Source organism: Nicotiana tabacum, chromosome 20, assembly GCF_000715075.1.
Source record: "Nicotiana tabacum cultivar K326 chromosome 20, ASM71507v2, whole genome shotgun sequence".
Classification (NCBI taxonomy): domain Eukaryota; kingdom Viridiplantae; phylum Streptophyta; class Magnoliopsida; order Solanales; family Solanaceae; genus Nicotiana; species Nicotiana tabacum.
This window is the reverse complement of record NC_134099.1, coordinates 130,683,848-130,707,190: the sequence shown is the minus strand read 5'-3', so window position 1 is coordinate 130,707,190 and position 23,343 is coordinate 130,683,848.

Below are 23,343 nucleotides of genomic sequence, written 5' to 3'. Positions count from 1 at the left end.
ATAAAGATAGAATATCATTGTAGTAATAAAATTGACAATTTAATCTTAAAGCATGAATCTAATTGAATTAAAAATTTAGTCTACAGACAATCTTTATGTCACTAGATTCAATTTTTACATGGTTTCAATTAGTGAATCATGATATATGTTTATTTGCTTCAAATCTATGTTAAGTATGTATAGTTTTTGCAGTTATGTAACCTGCAAATTTTTTTGATTTCTGTGATATTTCCAAACTTAATGGTGAGAATTATAAGATTTGAAAAAAGTGAATTCTCCTTCATTTATGATACATGGAGATTGATTATGCTATTAGGAAAGACGAACCACATATTGCTGAAATCATCACTTCAGCTGAAATTACTCTTCATGAACAATAGAAGTGATCTAACCGCTTGAGTACCAACGTTCATCAAGACTAAAATTGTTGCTGGTGTTTGTGGTTCTATCAAACTGTATAATCGGTGTCAAGGCGTTACTGAAGACTATTGATGAACAGTTTGAGACTTTAGATAAGGCACTTACCAATACCTTAATTATAAAATTCTCATCAACAAAGCTCACCAATGCGAGAGATGTGTGTGAGCACATCATGAAAATGCGAGACTTAGCAGCTCAATTAAGACTCTCAAGGTTGAAATGTCTGAGAATTTTCTTGTGCACTGTATATTAAACACTCTTCCACAATAGTATGCTCCTATTAAGATCTCTTATAACACATATATGGATAAATGGTCTATTAATAAACTTCTGATCATGTGCGTTCAAGAGGAGGGGCGATTACTAATAGAAACATGAGAAAGTACATTCATGGATACTCAAAGAAATAGGAAACATCAAGACAAGAAAAAAGGAGAAAGGAAAGGTACCCTTGAACCTGACATAAAAAAAAGAATTCTTGTATTTCTAATGTAGAAAGAAGAGCCACATGATTAAGGATTGCGTCAAGTTTCAAAAATGGCGTGAGAAGAAAAGTAATTAAATCTCTCTTGTAAGTTGTGAAGTTAATATGACTGATGTTAATCATAACACATGATATATTGATTCTGGTTCTACAATCGATATTACAGATTTCTTGTAGAGATTAAAAAATCTGCAAAAGCTAGTGGGAGCTGAGCGAAGCATCTATTCTGAAAACAAGATGCAGTCGCATGTGGAGGACATTGAGGCATGTGTTATAGTTCTTAGCAATGGTTTCAGTTTGAAATTAGAAAAAACCTTTTATGTTCCTAGTTTTTTTAGGAACTTAATTTCAGAACTTTGCAAAATGGTTATATCAATATACTTTATAAATCTAAAGTTATCAGTAATGGTACATATGGTCTTTTCTTTCTTAATTTACAAAGATGTCACTCATAAAATTATGCATGTTCAAGTTGGTATTAAACGATGTGTTATGAATGAAAATTCTTCTACATTGTGGCAGCGGAGATTGGGACATATCTCCATATAGAATTAAGAGATTAGTAAATGATAGAGTACTTAGTGCTCTAGATTTTACTAATTTCGATACTCGTATGAACTGCATTAAAGGCAAGCACACCAACAAGTCAAAGAAAGGTACCAAGAGGAGTTCAACATTTTAGAAATTATACATATTGATATATGTTATCCAGACATGGATGCATATGGCCAAAAATACTTTATTACCTTTATAGATAATTGCTCACTATATGTGTATCTCTATATGCTTCATAATAAGAGTGAAACATTAGAAGCCTTTATGTTTTTCAAGGCTGAACTAATAAAATAATACGGAAAGCAAATTAAGATTGTGAGATCTGATAGAGGCAATGAGCATTATGATAGATACACTGATGATGGACAAGCACTAGGTCCATTTGCTAAGTTTCTTTAAGAAAATGGAATTGTTCCCCAATATACTATGCCTGATTTTTCAAACCAAAATGGTGTAGCGGAAAGAAGAAATCAAACTTTAATGGACATGGTGCGAAGTATGCTGAGTAGCTCTATGCTACCTAAGTCCTTGGATTGAAGATTTTAAAACGGCAGTATATATATTAAATCGAGTTCCAACCAAGGCTTTCCAAAAGATACCTTTTGAGTTATTTAAAGGATGGAAATCGAGTTTGTAATATATACGCATATAGGGATGCCCGTTTGAAGCTACACTATACAAACCACAAGAAAAGAAACTTGATTCGAGGACCATTAATGGATATTTCATTGGATATACCGAAAGGTCTAAAGGATACAGATTTTATTGTCCATCTCATAGCACTAGAATTGTGGAATCAAGAAATATAAAATTTCTTAAGAATGACTTGATCAGTGGAAGTGATCAATTTCAGAGCATAATATTTGTAAGCGACCAACCTTCCACTTCAAGTGAAAGACTGGTTATTGTGCATAATAGTCCTCAAATACAATTAGCTATTGAGCAACCAATAATTAAAGTTCCACAAGCTGATGAGAGTATTCCAATAGATTAAGTTGTTCAAGAAATTCCTGAAACTATTGAGCAACCAGTTGAACAACATGATTCTCAGGAAAATACTGATACAATGTTAAGAATATCTACTAGAGAAAGAAAATCAATAATTTTTAATGACTATGTTGTGTATCAACAAGAACCTGACATTGTCGAAAATGATCCTGAATCTTTTTCACAAGCTATGAATTGTAAAGAATCAGAACTGTGGTACAATGTTATGAAAGAAGAGATGAATTCCATGACGAGTAACGAGGTACGAGATCTTGTTAAGTTGACTGATGGTGTAAAAGCCATCAGATGTAAATGGCTCTTTAAAACTAAAAGAGACTCATTGGGCAACATAGAAAGATATAAGGCAAGACTCGTTGCTAAAGAATTCCCTTAAAAGGAAGGAATCGATTATACATAGATTTTTTTTCCTGTATCAAAGAATGATTCTTTATGCATCTTGTTGGCATTAGTAGCCTATATTGACTTAGAATTATAACAAATGAATGTGAAAACCAACTTGATCTTCTCCTAAGTTGTTAGCCTCTTCAAGGATAACCCGTTTTGATATCAATTGATATTTTATACTTCAATACCACACAAGAGGGGGTGATTTATGTAGCGTCCAATTTTTCGCAATAATAAATGCAGAAAGTAAAGAACACAAGTATTTATACATGAAAAATACCTACTCAAAAGGTGAAAATATTACAACCTACTACCCAGTAGGATTTTTTCCAATACTTCACTAATTCACCGAGCCAAAAATAGCGTTTATAAAACTCTTGTAAATATAAGGATTACTTCTAACCCTTTGTGAAAATCAGCCTTAGGCTATTGCGACAATTTCAAGTTAACTCTAACTTGAACAATACACTCAGAGTACTTAGTACAAATGCTTCTAGAGAAAGCTGAAAAGTACAACTCAAAAGATGAAATTAGAATAATTGACAGACACTTGGAGCTGGTTCTTCTATCTGGTTCATGTAGCTTCAGGTTCGCACACTTGAATCACACAAGAATTGCTTGCAAATACCTTGCTATTTTTCTCTCAACTCTTGTTTAACTTCAGCGTTTGTGCGTGCATGTAAACTGAGAACATCCTGAAATATGTAGAGTTAGTAGAATAGGATTAACTAGAGTTCTAATGATATACTCTTCCATGATGTAAGAGTTCTAATTCTCTTCAACTTCTAACTCCTCTCTTATTTAGGATAGAGTTCTATTCAAGTAAGGAGTTCTGCATCTTATCATTTATGTAATCTTTTCGTTTAGGAGATATCTGATTTAACCACTTATGCTTATCTCCTTCACGTGCATTCCTTGTGCTTGAATCTGCCCTTGCCTTGTGTATACTATTTATGGACCTGGTTCACGCATTTATTTCTTTTGTCAATCATCAAAATTTACTTAGGCCAACAAATTTTTCCTTTTTGATGATAACAAACATTTTGCTTTTCATAAGCATGAAACCTGTTTCAACTCAACTCAACATCAACACAATGTTAGAACACTTTCCATTCTAAAGTCACAAATCATCAAGGACCAGATTCATTAGGTTATAAACATCATAGTCCTAAGTAAAAAAGCACACAAACTATCTTCCATATTTTGGCATCATCGAAAAGTTTCATAATTATCTTAGATAACCAGATTTTAGCAGATCTTACTCATGGCCATCTAGGCTACTTCAAATGCAATCATGGAGTTAAGTATCACTTATCACTCTAAGGATATTAGCAATCTAAAAAATATCAACAAACAATTAGAGCAAAAGGTAGTGATTATCATTGATAAGAGTCATCCACAAAGCATAGAAGGAAATAAAGGTACTACATCATGAGCAAAAAGACAAAAAAAAATTCCATTTGGGTCACTGGTTTTCTAACTAGCCTAGGAAGGGTTTAAGGTAGGGAAAGACCAGGTTCTTGGTTTTTGGCCTGAAGCAGGTTTAACATGTCATGAAGAATGCCTTCATTCTTCTCCTTTTCCTTTGTAAGCTCAGTTCTGAGAGCATCCCTCTCAGTTTCTACTTCTGTCAGCCTCTTCTACAACCTCTCAATCTCAGCATCCTTAGCCTCACTCTCCTGCACCAAGGTTCTCACTTTGTTGTTCACAGGCACCCTCTTAGATGAACCAGGTTCATTGGGAATAGATGGACTTTATAGTCACAAGCAGTCAAGGTGTTGTCCCCAAAGTGATCTTTGCTTGTGATAACATCCTATTTCTTGAGGGGAACCTTGAAGTGAGCAAGCACAACAATGAGAATAAACCCATAAGGTATGGAATGAGTTTTGGTGCCAGTGAGTACCCTATCAAGGATCTGATGATAAACCCCGGCCAGCTGATCTACCTCTCACTTTCCAGGCACTCCATAAGGACCGGGTCCATGAAAATTGCAATGTGCCTTCTCTCTTGCCTGGGCAGAACAACCTTGGTGACAAATTCAAAGAGCATCTTATGAGCAGGCTTCGTCTCACTTTTGTACACAGCCTTGGGTTGTAGCTCTAAGTCACTGTCAACAAATTTTCTTACAATGGCAAGGGAGGGGGTAGGTTTTCATGGCTTGGCCATTTCAGTTTGTTGTAATTATTGTACCCTTCAGCAGGTACCCCTAGAATTTTTCCCAATTCCTTGGCATCAAATATCACTGTCACCCCTTTCACTACACTGGTGACCCTGCCATTCTTGATTTCATAGTTGGCCATAAACTCCACAATTTCTGCTCGGGCTAGTCTTCCTTCCATCTTAAGAACCATGTCCTTCCATCCCTGAAGTTCTAGCTTCTCCAGCAGCATCACCATTCCTTCCTCATCCAAGTCTCTAAGGAGTCGTACCTTTCAGAATTGTTCTTTTTCCAAACTTCGCCATCTTGTCTTGTTCTTCATCGGTTTCCTTTTCTTCTTCACTTACTTCTTCTTTCACTACTTGCACTTTCCTAGATTTTCTGACAAACCTGGTTCTTTTTGCCAAGGTGGAAGGTTTTGTATAAACAGGCTTTGAAAGAGACTTCTTTTTGGAAGTCTTTCTTTTCTTTGCTTTTGGAGTCACAACCTCCATCTCCTCTGCCTCGTCTTCATCATGAAGGACCAGGTCCATCTCCTCAATCTCAATTACCTCAATAGATTCACTCACTTTCTTATTTCCCGTTGCAGTAGCTTTTCTTTTAATCTCTTCTAAGGCTCTTTCAAGTTCAACCTCACTCCACTTTTTCTGACTTCTTGTATCTCTTCCTCTTGTAGGAGAAGTCTCTACAGGGATAGAAGAGGTAGCCTTTCTCTTCCTGTGTGCCCTAGTAGTTCCAGAGATTTTAACTCCTGAACTTTTATTTTCTTTGGGTTGTAGCTATCAGACACCCTTTTCAATAACTCTTCGAGGGGTTCCTTCACAGATGGAACATGTTCTTGGAACCTCTTCCTAAACCTTACCAGCCCCTCCGCTACACTTGCATCACCAGATCCATTATCTCCTTCTTCTCTCCAACTTTCTCCTCATCAACAGCTTCTTCACTCCATAACACCATCGCCCTTATTTCCTCAGTCAACCCATCAGGAGTAGGTGAAGATTCAACCACTCATTCTTTTCCCTTTCCCCTTATATCTCCTTGAACACCCTCACTCTCTTTTTCTTTTTCCTTTTATTTTTGCCACCAACCCTATCAGACTCAGTAGTCTCTACCCCAACAATAGTACCTACCAGAACAAAATTATTCTCCAAATTTTTAGCCACTTCAGAAAAGACATCAGAAAAAATATTTAGACCAGAGGTTACCTGTTCTATTTCAGATGAAACAGTTTCTTCCTCCTCAGTTGTAGACTTAAAAGATTCTTCTGATTTTTGGGGTTCTTCTCCTTGGCTTACTTTCAATTGATCATTTATTTTCTTGATTTGTTCACCGCCAACGATTGTCTTACAAACAACCATCTTGAACCTTCCTTTCCAAGAGGTAGGTGTGGTCGAAGGTGTAGGTGATGATTCTTTGGGTGGTGAAGAAGTATTTTCAAATAGGTTTGCCATTGATGTGTATAGAGGAGATGTATGTGTAGAAGAGATGAGAGAAGATAGAGAGAATTTTTTGGCGGCTGAAAAATTAGAAGTGGAGAAATGGTTAAGGCCTAATCAATTTAAAGAGGAAGAGTTGGAGTGGGTAACGGTAGCTTTTTGAAGTTCAGAAGTCTAATCAAATTGGGAAAGTCAGTTTGAAAAGACGTTGGACTCTTTCCTAGAATCTAGGCAATTATGGCGCTTGGGACTCCTTTTAGGTGAAACTGGTTCCCTTTTAACAGATAAGCTTGAAGGAGATTTGGATTAAATGGGACTGTCTTTTTGATCATAATCCAAATAGAATTATTTTAAAATATGCGGAGTGGAGAGTACATACCATGTAATCTTGATGACCAGGTTCTTCACCAAGAATTCTCTTATATAAGTCTGAATTTCCTAAGAAAATAAAGATCATATCACTAGAGATTAATGAGATATTTTAGCACATGACACAAGAGTATACTAGTGAAATTATGAGATGAGCAAAATCTAATCTAATTATTTACAAAATTCAGAAATTATCTGTTACAACCCATATTCACGTATGTTAGTTCATGCCGTAAGGTAGACGACATAAATCCATGAAAAGATTATCTTTAAGATGATAAGAAGTTAATCTTATTGGTCTTAAATGATACAAGGGTGTATAAGGGTGGTTAACAAGTATTAGAAGTTAAATGAATCTATGATGTTGTTGTCATGCCCCTTTTTTCCCTTTTTGATGGGGAAGTCTGGGTTTTGACATTCATGGGGGGAGATAACTCGTTTCCTTTTGGGAATTGGGTATTTGAAGAGTCGCCACCTAACGGATTATGGTGCATTAGGGCACCTATAACAATTAACTCATGAACTAGTTTGCTTTACCAGAGATTAGGGTAATGGCTCGAAATAATCTTGAGGGGAAGGTGTTAGGCACCCCTCGCGGTCCACAACAGTGGGTCCCAGCCAAACTTAAACTATATGAATTAGTCATTTTAGCAAATAAACAGTTTTAACACGTACTTGCAAGTAAAGGCATGTTTTGACATTCTAAGCACATTTAAGTAATGAAACAAGGGAAAAGGCTTGAACAAGTTGCACATATATAAAGAAAAGTAAATTTATTTAAACAACGGGAGTTGGGAAAGAGGGGTCCTAGGTTGGTTGGCCTACAGGATCATACCCACATAATGCCTGGTAATTACTCCTCAATGAGGGGCTACACGTGACATTAGTGCATAGTCATCATATCCTTACTACCCAATTTCCTCCCCTTGGTCATAGCCTAAAGCGTTCTAGCAACCTTGAGAGATATCTTATGCGTGCACTACCCGTCCCTTCCTTGTAGCCTTGGAGGTATTTAGGACCTCTAATTTAGGTAGTTCTAGACCATCCTAAGGTATTTAAAGGAGAAAAGTCTAAGCGTCAACCAAAACAATTAGGACTGCATTTAAAGAGGGAACAATTAAAGGCTCACATTTACCTCCACAAATAGAACAAGTAAGTGCACGTCTCAAACAACAGTTTCAAGTATTTAAGAGAAAACCTTAGAGCATGATATTTAGGTGAGGACAGAATACACAGTACTTAATTTGGACCAAAGTATCAAAGACCTATTCAGCTTGCATACTGATTTTAGACCTGTTGGTTATGAGCAGTCACAGATAACAGAACACAGTTTTACAGTTGCAGTATTTTTAATCACCCTATAGACTTGCCTAGGCGTATAATGGTGATGTCCTATGAGCATGGTATCTATTGCTGATTAGGAGTGCAGTAAAATAATAAACAATTTTTAAACGGGTAATTTGGATCCTATAGGCATGCTTTCTAGTGATGTTGAGTAACACGAAAAGAGTAGGTTATTTAATCTGATTCGGAGCTGACATGCACGAGTCAAACTGATTTAAAATCTAACTAAACTGGTTTAGATCCTATAGGCATGATTTCTGTTACAACTAATTTTATATCCTACAGGCATGATATCTAATTATTAAAAGTTGATTTTTTGATCTTATAGGTATGATTTCTAAAGAGACAAATTTGAATACATGCTTGAGGTCATATTAGGATAAAAAACTAAAAACTTAGTAGAGGCATATTAGGATAAAAAAATCACGAGACATCTAAATGGCCAAAGAGTAATCACAAGAACCAAGACAAGAACAAAGGCAGTACACAAGTAACTCAGAAACCAAACAAAAAAGTCGAAAAAATTAGGGCTTTTAGTGTAAACGAGTTGAAGTTAGAGCAAACCTAACGAAATCGGTTAAAACATATAGGAAACAGAAGATTAAACACCTATATCATCAAATGTTTTTTGGAAAAAGAAATTTTCGGAAACCCTAGTTTAGAGAAAGATGAAAAATCATTCGAAAATCAGACGATTCTTGTAAAGAATCAAAAGGTTATTGTAAAACTCATATTAAATAGGTCCAAACCATCTCAGATCTGTACGGATCTAAGTTCAGAATGAAGAAATTAGAGTTTCGAGAATAACAATCACATAGATGAAGAAGCAAGCTTAGAAACCCCTAGATTCATGATGATATAGGGCAATCTTACTCGGAACCAAACCGGAACAGCCTGAAATAGGAGAGAAAGGGCCAGAGATGTAAGCAGACTGACCCTGGTCCATCGAGGACCTTAGAGATGGCAATACCAGCATGAGGGAGGTCATTAGAGGCCTGGTGGTAGTGGAAAAACACCATAAAAAGCAGCAGATGACCAGCGATGTGGGTAAATTAGGGTTAGAGTTTGAGAGCTTTTGAGAAGAAAGGGATTTCAGGGCGGCGGTTGGTGAGAAAATGAGAGGGTTTGGGGTGTCACGTCCCAACCTTGGGAGGCGTGGCTGGCACCCGGTGCCGCACTGGCCCGAGTGAACCACTCTGAAACTCATTCATTCCTTTTCTAACTATCATGGGGCAACATGAACATAACTCGTAATGTACAATTGTAAGTGGACAATATTGTATCTCTGAATCATTTTTTTCTTAAAACATGAATACATATGGGCCGTCAAGGCCTCTGATATACTATACAAAATGAACCTCTGTCTACAAAGCCTCTAAGATTATTTGACATCAAATGGGACAGGGTACCGGCCTACCCATACCACTCTGAAACTCATTCATTCCTTTTGTAACTATCATGGGGCAACATGAACATAACTCGTAATGTACAATTGTAAGTGGACAATATTGTATCTCTGAATCATTTTTTTCTTAAAACATGAATACATATGGGCCGTCAAGGCCTCTGATATACTATACAAAATGAACCTCTGTCTACAAAGCCTCTAAGATTATTTGACATCAAATGGGACAGGGTACCGGCCTACCCATAAGTCTGTAGCAAAACTCTGCCATGATAACTCATAGACTCGGCTGCACCCCGAATGAGATGGAGTCTTACCGATCATTCGTTGAATGCCTATCCCGTCTACTATGAGGGCTCGTCAAACTGACTGTCTATACCTGTAGGCATGCATGCAACGTCCCCACACAAAAGGGACGTCAATATGAATAATGTACCGAGTATGTAAGGCACATAAATAAATATATAAAAGACATGGAAGAAACCTATTGGTACCACTTTAATACCCTACAAAGAATATGGGGAAAAACAGGAAATATGTGCAGAGCAATGACTATGATATCTCCACAGCACAATATAGATTCAAACTAATAGACTTTTGCCTTGGGAGATCCTATTTGCACAATAAAGGTGCTTGTAATGTATTAAGAATCATCTGTCATATGAGCTAGCAGGAAACGCTACACTGAGATGGCACCTAATATGTGACAAGGTGCGTTTTGAGTATGACCGGAGTAAAGATTACCCTCCCAATACTACCAAAGTAAAAAATGTAAATTTCTTGCGAACGCGAACCTTCCCAGATGGCATGTCAACGTTGCAAAAGAAATTTGTGCTCTTCATGTGTAGTCTTTGGCAGTGTTACCTCTAAACCCATATTTCTAAGATTATTCCTTTTCTAATTTTTTTTGAGTAATTTTAAGTCCAATAATGTCAGTAAAGTTTGTACTTGGCATCTCTCTCTCCTCACTTATATCCCTCAAGTATTTATACTCATTGATCACATAATCCCTCAGTCAAGCTAAATTCACCTTTTTCCGGCTACTTTCACTACAGCATTTTGAATTCTCATATTTCCAGTAACTTATATGTGTTACTAATAGGTTCTCATCCAAAACACAACTCAGGACCTCATGATATGAGTATTTGTGTTGGTTTCCTTCCATGAGAAGACAATATCCTAATTGCTGCAAATCGAACTTTTCTTTTAAGTTCTTCCCATTTCTTTTTCTTTTTTTTTCCATTTCTATTTCTCAAGAAAGTGATATTAATCTAGGCGATCAAAAAAGTGATATTAATCTAGGCGACCTAGCTTAAACTTCAGTAAAAATTGTCTCTTGATATCGGACAACAACAATAATAACAAAGCATTTTCATTGTTTGTGCAATGATATTCAAACAAAAGTAAACTTTCAACAGCATTTTAAAATGAAGTAACATTTTCACCATCATGATATGTGAAGAATCAGTGACTTATTTTGTGTAGCTTCAGAATCTCTACATTTTTAATTTTTATGAAAATGTGATATCAATCTGCACAATAGCTTCAAAGTTTAGTCAAAATGCCTCTTGATATCCAAAAATAACACAACAAAAATAAAAACACAATTCAAAATTTGTCCACACGCATACGTACACATGAAGAAAGATAGAGAAAATGACTCAACCTGTAAGTCTGAATAACTCTGTAAATCATGAAATACTTATAGTGTCATGCATATGCATATGAATGTCATGTCGTGCATAGGTACATGTGTCATAACATCATTATCATGTCGTGCATAGGTACATGTGTCATAACATCATCACGCCTCTGAGGGCATCCCATCATAATCATCTCAGCCACTGTGGGCAAAATCATCAACATATATTAGCTGATCAGGTGGTAGTCTAAATAACTCTGTGAATCATTTCATATTTATAATATCATGCATATACATATAAATATCATACCATGCATAGGTATATGCGTTCATAACATCATCAAGCCTCTGAGGGCATCCCATCATATCATTTCGGCCACTGTGGGCAAATCATCAACATATACCAGCTGATCAGGTGGTGGTGCGTATATAACGCCGTAACCTTTTTCCATATTCCATATACATAAACATATACATACATATATATGCGTATATAACGTCATCTGGTCATGGGTCAATGCATATGAATGCAATGCATGAAAAATACGTTAATAAAAACTTTCGAAATTTTATAAGACCATTTTGTCTTTGAGTAATATCATAAAGTAAACTCTTTTCAATTTTTCGTATTTTTCTAAGATCCATGAATAGATGAAAGAATATTATAACACATGGAAATTCAAGAACATAAATATCTCTAATACTTCTATGAATAGAGTCATTTATGGAATTGGTATATTTGCTCGTTTCTTCTGTATAACTTGAACCATGCTGAAAAGAAAGAAGGGATGACCTTAACATACCTGCAACAACAGTTTATGAACCTTATTCTTTGGCTCTACTATCCACCAGTCGTTCAGAACACATCTAATATGCATCATCTCAGAGGCGGCTCAATACTACTGGGGCCTAATGTCATTTGGTTATGTTATTCGTAAACTTATTTTACACGAAGTGTTTAGCTTCAGGACTGAGATGATCTATTTTGTTTGAAGGACATCTTCAAACTTATCAGTAATAAACTTAGTACTTGAAGAATGTAAGAATGGTCTTGAAGACTAGAATTCAAAGCTTTATTTTGTAGAGGGAAAACCGATGAAGCTTGCTATAGATGATGAACAATGGTGCTGAAAATCTTCCATCGTTGTTTGCAATGGTAAAACATCTCAGTGCTCTAGCTACCAGATGCTGGGTATATTTTTTTTATGGCAGAATACATAGCTGGACCCTTAAACTTGGTCTTTTTTGTCATTTGGACACTTAAACATAGAGTTGTTCCTATCAGGCCCTAAACTAAACCACATTTGTGCCAATTAGACACTTTGTAGACCATATGAAAAAAAGTTTTATAAAAACTAAATATGTGTATTACAGTTGTCTCTAACACCTTAAAAATTTCAACCTTATAGAATTAACCCCCAAAACAATTTGAACTCATTTTCAGAAAATGGAAAACCTGACCATCGGCTCTGGCAACTTAGTGCCGTAAAAAGTCGCTGAAAATTTCCTCCATTCAACTTCATCTGATTTCTTCTTGTTTTGATTTCACTGAAATATCACGCTATTCTCTCTATTCCTCGTCTAAGTTGGTGTAGCTTACAAGTGCCATGTAAAGAGAACAAGCATACCAAATGAGAATAGTCAGATCCATGTACACTAAACTTTCTTTTAAAAAAAATATTAAGAGGAAAAATGATGGGTTCACGTCACAAGAAGAAAAAGAGAAATAGAATGTAGGGTAAAAGTTAGCTTTAATTGGAATAATATATTAGAATATAATAATAATCAACAACCTTTTTCTCATGTTCACGCGTCCTTCGATCCCTACACACTCAATCATGTCACTTCAAAGTGTCTAATTAGCACAAATGTGATTTAGTTGAAGGGTCTGATAGGAACAACTCTATGTTTAGATGTCCAAGTGGAAAAAAAAAGCCAAGTTTAAGGTCCAGTTATATATTCTATCTTTTTTTTTAATCAAAATTCATATGGGTTCTGTGTTTTAGTGGAAGAAAATTTTGTTGCATAAGCACTATGGTATATGAGTCACTTTATAGACCACAGGTGGCAGCCACGTTACTTCACTAAGGCTTATCCAAATTTATCAATCCCCCACTAATTTAATAATTAATTAATTACCTACATAATTAAGAATTATCTCAAATTACTTTAAAATACTACTCACTTTTTAATATACTTTATATATCATATTATTACGGTCATATGATACCTTGTACGGTACTAGTCCATAAGCATCAGATATTATAGCTCGGACCATATTTTATTCCAAAATGACAAATTTAGACCAACCTCATTTTCTTCAACTTGTTTACCCTCTCACCTTCACGACTTTATTTATCACTTGTTATAAATATCGTAAATACCTATAACCTCAAAAAAATAGTCTTGTCCTCATCTTAAAGTATTACTATTATAATATTAAAATAATAAATCGTGGTACCATATAAAATCAATAAATATACTATTATTTCGTTCAAACATCCATATAAATATATATTTTCTCAACTTCTTATTTTCTAATCTCATATAAAGAGTAAAAAAATTTGTACGCTAAATTCTTAAAACGGTAAAAAGATAACCGTCTTTTTTTTTTGTGGAAAAAATTATTCATATCTTTACAATAAAGAAAATCTCATAAACTTTTCTCATATTATGTGTATAATTTAAAGTATTTTTGAAAGTAATAATATTAATAACTATAGAAAGTCATACTTTTTAAATATTTTTCTACAGTAAATGTTCCACACAAAATAAATACCATATCAAAAATTAGTAATAACGGTAATTATCCAAAATTATATTTATAAAGCTTTTACTAAAATACTTTACTTAAAAGAAAATACCACACTAACATAATATCTAACGGTATTAAGGTTGTTAAATTTACGGGGTGTAACATAGGGGGCTGTTTGGGACTAAAAAAGGAAGGGGCCAATTGTGGCCGTTGATCTCTATGATCAACGACCGAGACTAAATGAGATTGGGGTCGGGTCAGGAATTTAGTTTTGGGTTGGGTAGGTTTAGGTTGAGATTGGGATGAGTATTGGGTCAAAATTAAGGCCAAAATTGAAATAAAATAAGGCCAGATTTTAAATAGCCACTTTTAATAACTAAATAATTTATAAAAATAATAAATGAGTACCAAAATTATCTTTGTGTACTAAAATTATTTAAAATAATTATTTAACATTTAAAAATATAAGAGACCATTTTATGCATAAATAATGTAATTATACATTAGTAAATGCTATTATTGCAAAGATGTGCAATTTAGCTTGAAAAATATAAATATAATTACAAAAAATGCACTAAAAATATTTAAGCACTATGATAGCATAAATAATGAATTTAAATGCCCAAATCATCACAAAAATTATAACGACCCGACTGGTCGTTTTGCCTTTTAAAACCCCGTTCCCTTAAATAAAACTTCCCGCACTTGCTCTAACTAATTTACGACTTGTGGGGATGGTGGGTTCGGGATTTGGAAGAGTTTGGAGTGAAATATACCCATTTGATTCCTTAGAATTTTCTTAAAAGGCTAAGTTTGACTTTGGTCAACATTTTGAGCAAACGAACCCAGATTCGTGATTTGACGGTCCCGGAGGGTCCGTAGAAAAATATGGGACCTGAGCGTATACCCGAAATCGAATTCCGAGGTCCCTAGCCCGAGTAATGAATCTTTATTAGAAATTATTAATCTGAAGTTTTAAAGACTTAAAAAAACTAATTAATGATTGATTCCATGGGTATCAGGCTCGTATGTTGGTTCCGGAGCCTGGTACATGTCCGATATATTATTTAAGACTTGCCCTCAAAATTTGGTGTCCATCCGAGTAATTAAAAGGCGTTTCGGCTCATTGAAAGAAAATTAAAAACTTGAGGCAGGGATTAGCCTCATGCAAATATGGAGGCAAGGATTAGCCTCATGTAAATATGGAGGCAAGGATTAACCTCATGCAAATATGGAGGCAAGGATTAGCCTCATGCAAATATGGAGGCAAGGATTAGCCTCATGCAAATATGGAGGCAAGGATTAGCCTCATGCAAATAGAGAAACAGGGGATTAGCCTCATGCAAATATGGAGGAAATGATTAGCCTCATGCAAATATGGAGTCAAGGATTAGCCTCATGCAGGTAGGGAGACATGGATTAGCCTCGTATAAATATGGAAGCAGGGATTAGCCTCGTGCGGGTAGGGAAGCAGGGATTAGCCTCATGTAAATATGGAGACAGGGATTAGCCTCATGCAAATAGGGAGGCAGGGATTAGCCTCATGCAAACATGGAGGCAAGGATTAGCCTCATGCGGATATGCGGGACAGGGCTTAATCCTATGCAAAGAGCGAATAGCAAATAAAAGTAGCATTTTTCTTAGCTAGAGATATATTCGGTGCCTGATGGCCTGATTGATAGTAACCTTGTCACGTGTATATACTTGCGGACGCTATCGTTACGTCAGATGTGCCTGCGTTCAAAGAAAAATTGTAAGTTTGGCGAGGGGGAGGTTGGTCCGTGCTTCTGTCTACTGGCCTTGCTTTGCTCAGTTCTGGAGGCCTCTTCGAGTTTCCCTGGGTAACGCCTGACCATTATGGAAATAGAGTTTTTGAAAATATGCAATTATTGATAAAATAAAATCATTTTAGAAACATATTGATATATTAAGTGATTTTTAGATGAACTAGTGACTGTAACACATTTCAAAGACATTGCAGCTTTCTCATTTTAGAATTTTGAGGGTCCTCCTCAAAATTCTGCCCCAGTTTGGTAGATGATCTTTCGGCTGTTTGCGGGTAATGAGCCGTGTTGAACTTCATTCGAAATTTTGAGAATCCTTCTCAAAATTCTACCCCAGTTTCTTAACTGATTTCTGACCGTCTGACATCTGTTGGCATTGGCTGGACTTGCTCCGGAATTTTGAGGGTCCTCCTCAAAATTTTGCCCTAGTTTCTGATTTTGGGAAAAAATGGAAATTTTATTATGATATGATCGAACCCATAAGGCTGCCTACGTATCCCCTCTTAAACAGGAATTAGGTCAAGCATAGTTCAATTACATTAGATGAGGAAATGTAAATAGTCTAAGCATAATATCTCTTGACCGCGTCTGAATTGATTGGTTTTGGCCGAATTTCTCCATCAATCTCTGCGAGTATGAGTGCTCCTCCTGTTAGAACCATGTGAACCATGTACGAACTTTGCCAGTTGGGAGAGAATTTCCCTTTGGCTTCATCTTAATGTGGGAAGATCTTCTTCAGCGCCAGCTATCCTGGTGCAAATTGTCTTAGTTTGACCCTTTTGTTGAAAGTTCTAGACATCCTGTTCTGGTAAAGCTGACCGTGACTTACTGCGTTTATCCTTTTTCCATATATAAGGGCCAATTATTCATAGCGGCTCCTTATCCATTCTGCATCGCTGAGTTCAGCTTCCTATATGATTCTCAAAGAAGGAATCTCCACCTCGGCTGGGATGACAACTTCGATACCATAAACCAGTAAGTAGGGAGTTGCCCTGGTTGATGTGCGAACTGTAATGCGGTATCCCAACAAAGCGAAGGGTAGTTTCTCATGCCATTGTTTGTGGTTTTCGACCATCTTCCTTAGTATCTTCTTGATGTTTTTGTTGGCGGCTTCTACGACTCCATTCATCTGAGGTCTGTATGTTGTGGAGTTCTTGTACTTGATTTTGAAAGTCTCGCACATGGCTTTCATCAGATCACTGTTGAGATTGGCTGCATTATCAATAACAATGGACTCGGGAATTCCGAATCGGCAAACGATACGGTTTTTGACAAAGTTTGTGACGACTTTCTTGGTTACAGCTTTGTAAGAAACAACCTCTACCCATTTTGTGAAGTAATCAATGGCTACCAGAATAAACCTGTGCTCGTTTGAAGCAGTGGGCTCAATCGGATCAATGACATCCATTCCCCAGGCGGTGAATGGGCAAGGTAAGCTTGTGGCATTGAGCTCATTTGGCGGCACCTTTATCATATCGGCATGCACTTGGCATGGGTAGCATTTGCGGGAATACTGGACGCAGTCTGTTTCCATGGTCATCCAAAAGTAACCGGCCCTGAGTATATTCTTGGCTAGGACAAAACCATTCATGTGCGGGCCACAAGTCCCAGCATTCACGTCCTCAAGTAATTTAGAGACATCTTTTGCGTCGACACATATTAGAAATCCCAAATCGGGAGTTCTCCTGTACAAGTTTCCTCTGATGTGGAAGAAGTGATTGGACAATCTCCGGAGTGTGCATTTTTGAGTGTGGTTCGCATGCTCCGGATATTCCCCTTTCGCCAACTACTCCTTGATGTCGTGGAACCAAGGTTTTCCATATGTTTCTTCTTCAACATGGGCACAATATGCTGGGTGATTACGAATTTTCATTGGAATAGGATTAATATAATTCTTGTCTGGATGTTGTATCATGGATGATAAAGTGGTCAATGCATCGGCAAACTCATTTTAAATTCTAGTCACATGTCAGAACTCTATCTTCGTGAAACTCTTTCTCAATTCCTGCACATGGTACAGATATGACAATATCTTGGAATTCTTGGGGGCCCATTCTCTTTGTACCTGGTGCACAAGCAAATCTGAATCACCGATTACCAGCAGCTCCTGAATATTCATGTTGATTGTCATGTTGAGTCCTAGTATACATGTTTCATATTCTGTCATGTTGTTGGTGTAGGGAAATTTGAGTTTAGCAGATACCAGATAATATTGACCCATTTCTGATACCAAAACTTCTCCAATGCCCACTCCTTTGAAATTTGCAGCTCCGTCAATGAACATCCTCCAACCATCGTACGCTTAGGTAATATCCTCTCCTACGAATGATACTTCTTCATCAGGAAAATACGTTTTCAAGGGTTCGTATTCTCCTCCCACCGGATTTTCGGCAAGATGATCTGCCAATGCTTACCATTTGACCACCTTTTGAGTTAAGTAGATGATATCAAACTCACTCAACAGTATCTGCCACTTGGCTAGCTTCCCAGTTGGCATGGGTTTCTAAAATATGTACTTCAAAGGGTTCATCTTTGATATGAGATATGTTGTATAGGCACAGAAGTAATGCCTCAATTTTTGGGTCATCCAAGTCAAAGCACAACAAGTGCGCTATAGTAGAGAGTACCGTGCTTCGTAAGGTGTGAATTCCTTACTTAGATAGTATATGGCTTACTCCTTTCTCCCTGTCTTGTCATGTTGTCCCAGAACACATCCGAAGGCTCCATCCAACACAGATAGGTAGAGTAGAAAAGGTCATCCTGGTTCCGGCGGGACCAGAACTAGTGGTGTAGATAGGTACTCATTTATCTTGTCGAAGGCTTTCTGACAATCCTCGGTCCAGCTTGTCTCGGTATCTTTCCTAAGCAACTTACAGATAGGTTCACATGTGACTTTGGACTGTGCTATGAAGCGACTGATATAGTTGAGGCATCCTAGGAAGCTCATCACGTCCTTTTTGCTCCTAGGTGGTGGCAATTCCTGAATAGCTTTGACTTTAGATGGATCCAGATCAATCCCTCGACGACTGACAATGAATCCCAGTAACTTTCATGCGGGAACCCCGAATGCACACTTTGTGGGGTTCAGCTTCAAGTTGTACCTCCTTAGCATGTCAAAGAACTTTCTCAAGTCCGCTATGTGATCTGCGGCCATCTTGGATTTGATAATGACGTCGTCCACATACACCTCATTTCTTTGTGTATCATATCATGGAAGATGGTTGTCATGTCCCTCATGTAGGTATCCCCAACATTCTTTAGGCCAAATGGCATCATCTTGTAGTAGTATACCCCCATGGTGTAATAAAGTTTGTTTTCTCTGCGTCTTCTTCATCCATCCAGATCTGGTGATAACCCGCGAAGCAATCTACAAAGGATTGGAGTTCATGCTTGGCGTAGTTGTCGATTAGGATGTGTATGTTTGGCAGCGGGAAGTCGTCCTTGGGACTTGCTCTGTTTAAATCCTGATAGTCAACACATACTCTGACTTTCCCATCCTTCTTCGGTACTGTCACAATGTTAGCTAACCAGGTTAGGTACTCAACAACCCTGAGAACTTTGGCTTTGATCTGCTTGGTGACTTCCTCCTTGATCTTCAGGCTCATATCAGGCTTGAATTTTCTGAGTTTTTGTTTCACTGGCGGACACATGGGATTAGTAGGCAACTTGTGAGCTACTATGGACGTGCTCAAACCGATCATGTCATCATATGACCATGCGAAAATGTCCTTATATTCCTTTAGAAAATGGATGTACTCTTCCTTCTCTGTTGGTGATAAGTGAATGCTGATGCGAGTCTCCCTGACGGTCTCGGTGTTCCCCAAATTTATTATTTCGATCTCATCCAGGTTGGACTTAGGCTTATTCTCAAAGTTTTCAACCTCCCTGACAACTTCCTCAGGTATCGCATCTTCTTCATCTGAATCACCATTCTCATGTTGCGTTGCCTCATTACATGTCACAATCATCGGTTCATTAGGAAAAGTAACAATAACGCTGTAGAAAGAAAAATATGAAAGATAATAATAAATAGTAAAGAGCAATGCATTTGATTAACACTTAAAACATCCAAACGAGCACAGCTCGATGAATCCAACATTTATTTTGAAACAAGTGAATTTTAAAACAAATTACTAAAAATCTTAAATTCTTAGAATGGCTATAGAAATAAATTCTGCCAAGCTACCTAGGGACTCGGTGGGCTCGGGATGGTGTGGCGGTCCAGTTCCTGAGAACATCTCCCTTCTCCACAATCTGAATAGTGAGGCCTTCTTCCTACTCCTCCTCACCTCAATTATTGCACTGCAGTCCATGTCTTCATCCTCCAAGAACAGATTCCTCAGCCCTGCTAATGCTTTTTCTTTTGCAGTTCCCCATATTGTGTCAGCTTGGTGAAAAGTCTAATCCAGATGCGGCATCGGTTACTCGAGAGGGTAATAAGGTTCGTGCCATGGAGGCGACCAATCATTATACCCTTGCCATATGTACTGATATTCGATCCCAAAGGTAGTACCATGACCCTTCAGCCATATCGGTTTAGTGATACCCTGGAGATTTTTTCCATGCCCTTTGTTGGGTTAATACCCAGACCATTCCAATATGCTCTCTATTTTGCTGCTCCACCATTTGTCTTTCTCAACAGCGTTGACATGTTCAATGTGATGATAGGTTTCCCCTCCTAACCTTCTCCTATTTTCGATAACCGAGATAGTTTGGCTGGTGTAAATAGGGTTACTCCTATCTCTGTGAATGATCACCTGCTGATAGTTCTATTAAAATTTCACGGCTTGGTGTAGTGTGGAAGCCACGGCCCCAACGACATAGATCCATGGTCGGCCCAGAAGAAGATTGTATGAGGCTGGAATGTTGAGCACCTGAAATTCGACGTCAAACCAAGTTGGCCCCATCCGTAGACAAAGGTTAATTTCCCCGATCGTGGCCCTTTGGGACCCATCGAAAGCTTTCACATTCATGCTTCCTGCCCGTATTTCATGGAAACCTTTGCTCAGTCTTTTCAGAGTATCCAACGAGCAAATATTGAGGCTTGAACCTCCATCAACCAAGACCCTAGCAATGAACTTGTCATCAAATTGCACTGTGATATGCAATGCTCTATTGTGATTCAACCCTTCAGGTGGCAACTTATCTTCGTGGAAGATTATCTTATGACTTGCCAGCACCTGCCCTACCATATTGGCCATCTCTCCGCAGATGATATTGTTGGGTACATAAGCTTCGCTTAACACCTTCATCAAAGCATTCTTATGTGCCTCTAAATTTTGCAACAATGACAGTATGGATATCTGAGCTGGGGTTTTGTTCAAATGATCAATGAAGGAATATTCCCTTGCTTGCACTTTCCTCCAAAGGTCATCTGGTCCTATTTCACTGACAGGTTGCTTGGCAGTAGCATCCTTACTGGGCCCTCCCAAGTGTTCAGGTGCATAGATTCTCCCGGTCCTGGTCATTCCTTGCGCAGCATCGTATTTCTCTATCTTTGCCTTCCCTTTTCACCTAGTTATCTCAACTTTGATCGGTGACTGAGTCTATACTACAATACGAGTAAGTGTGACTACAAGTTTAAAGTCATCGCCTTCTCGAATAAGCCTGATTGAACCCTCAGGATCCCATTCTTCATCCATCTCTATCACATGTATCCCGCCACCCCTGTGGTTTGGGAGGGGATTGTTGCAGATATTAGGTGAGGTTACTTTCGCCTGTATAACCTTGTTGTCAATCAGCGTCTGGATCTTATCTTTCAGCGTTTGACACTCTTCAATGGTGTGCCCTTTCATACCATAATGGTATGCACATGTTTGGTTTGGGTTGACCCATTGGGACGGATTCTCTAATGTCATAACGGGAATAGGGGTGACATAACCAGCAGTTTTCAACCTTTTATACAGCTGGTCGATAGGTTCAGCAATAGTAGTGTATTGTTTGGGTGGCTTGCGGTCAAAATTTGGTCGTGGTCTTGGAAAATTTTGGTGGGTTGGAGGTGATTGGAATTGAGATGGTTGGGAATTATAGGTATGATAGGCAGTGGCTGGTTGGGAATATCTAGGAGATGAGGGCTAATATGTGGGTGGTGGTGCTTGGTATGTGGGTGGAGGTGTTTGATATGTGGGTGGATATGTTTGATATGTAAGTGGAGATTTTGGGCCTTGAGCCACCATTACTGCCCCAACATCTCTTTTTTTATATGCCACCTGATTGTAATGCCTTATTTGTGGCCTGTAATGCCTCAAAATTCGTTACCATCCCACTTTTGATGCCTTCCTCAATTCTTTCCCCAAGCTTGATGATATCAGAGAACTTATGGTTTTCAATAACCATCAATCTTTCATAATACTGCGGGTACTGTGTTCTGACGAAGAACTTGTTCATTTGTTCCTCATCCAAAGATGGCCTGACCTTGGCCGCTTCCGACCTCCAACGAGTAGCATACTCACAGAAGGTTTCGGTGGGTTTCTTTTTAAGATTCTGGATGTAGAAAACATCTGGTGTATTCTCTGTATTGAACCTAAATCGGTCCATGAAATGCGACGCCATGCCCACCCAATTAGACCATTTCTTGGGATCTTGGCTGATGTACCAGGACAAAGCATCTCCAGTAAGACTCCTCATAAAGAGCTTCATCTGGATCTTTTCGTCTTTCCCGACCACGACAAGCTTGTCACAATAGGTCCTCAAATGAACATTGGAATCTCCTATACCATCAAACATCTCAAACTTGGGAGGTTTGTATCCCTCTGGTAGTTTTACATATGGCTGTATGCATAGGTCTTCGTAGTTCAAACCTTTTATTCCTTTGCCGCCCTCGACACCTTGAACCTGACTCGTCAGCTTCTTGAGTTCTTCAGCCATGTTTTTAATGAGCTAGTCCTTCTTGGAGGATTCTGGTGTATAGGATATTGGTTAGGTAGAGTGAGGTACGGTTTCCACGTATATGGGGTTGTTTTGGTGAGTTCCAGGTGCCTGGGTGTAGTGGTGTTCATTGGTTGAGTTTTGAGGGTCAGGAATGGGTTGTGGTGTAATCTGAGGAGTGTGATAAGTGACAGTTGGTGGGTACTGAATTGGTTGATGGTGGTGTTTTAGCGGAGTTGGTATTGGTAGGGAATTGAGATTTTGGGGTGGGGTTGCATATTGATGCAGTGCAGGAGGGTTGGTTTGGTGTGTTTTGGGGAGGTGATGGGTTCTTTGTGTTGATGTCAGGGACACTCAGGGTGAGGGATAAGTTTTCCAAGTTGCGGACCTGCTCAAGCTCTCCCTGTAGCTCCAATATCTTTTGTTCCAACCTCAAGACTAGATCATTTGGGGCCAGAATACTCCGGCCATCTAAAGTTTCTGCATTTTTAGCATTCTCCTTTCGAATACCACTTAAGTCGTCCATTTATTTTTTTCCTTTGCTCTTTGTATTGCTTAAAGGAGGAGGAGGTGGAGGGCCTCTAGATCTGGTGTGATATGCTAATGATGCCAGTATGAGCGAACCAACCTTAGGTGATGGGAATAAAGAATAAAAGAAAAACAAAAGGTAAACAAGTCAATAAGGATCCTGAGATGTTTACAGTATTTAAACACATATTGCGGGAATGTAAA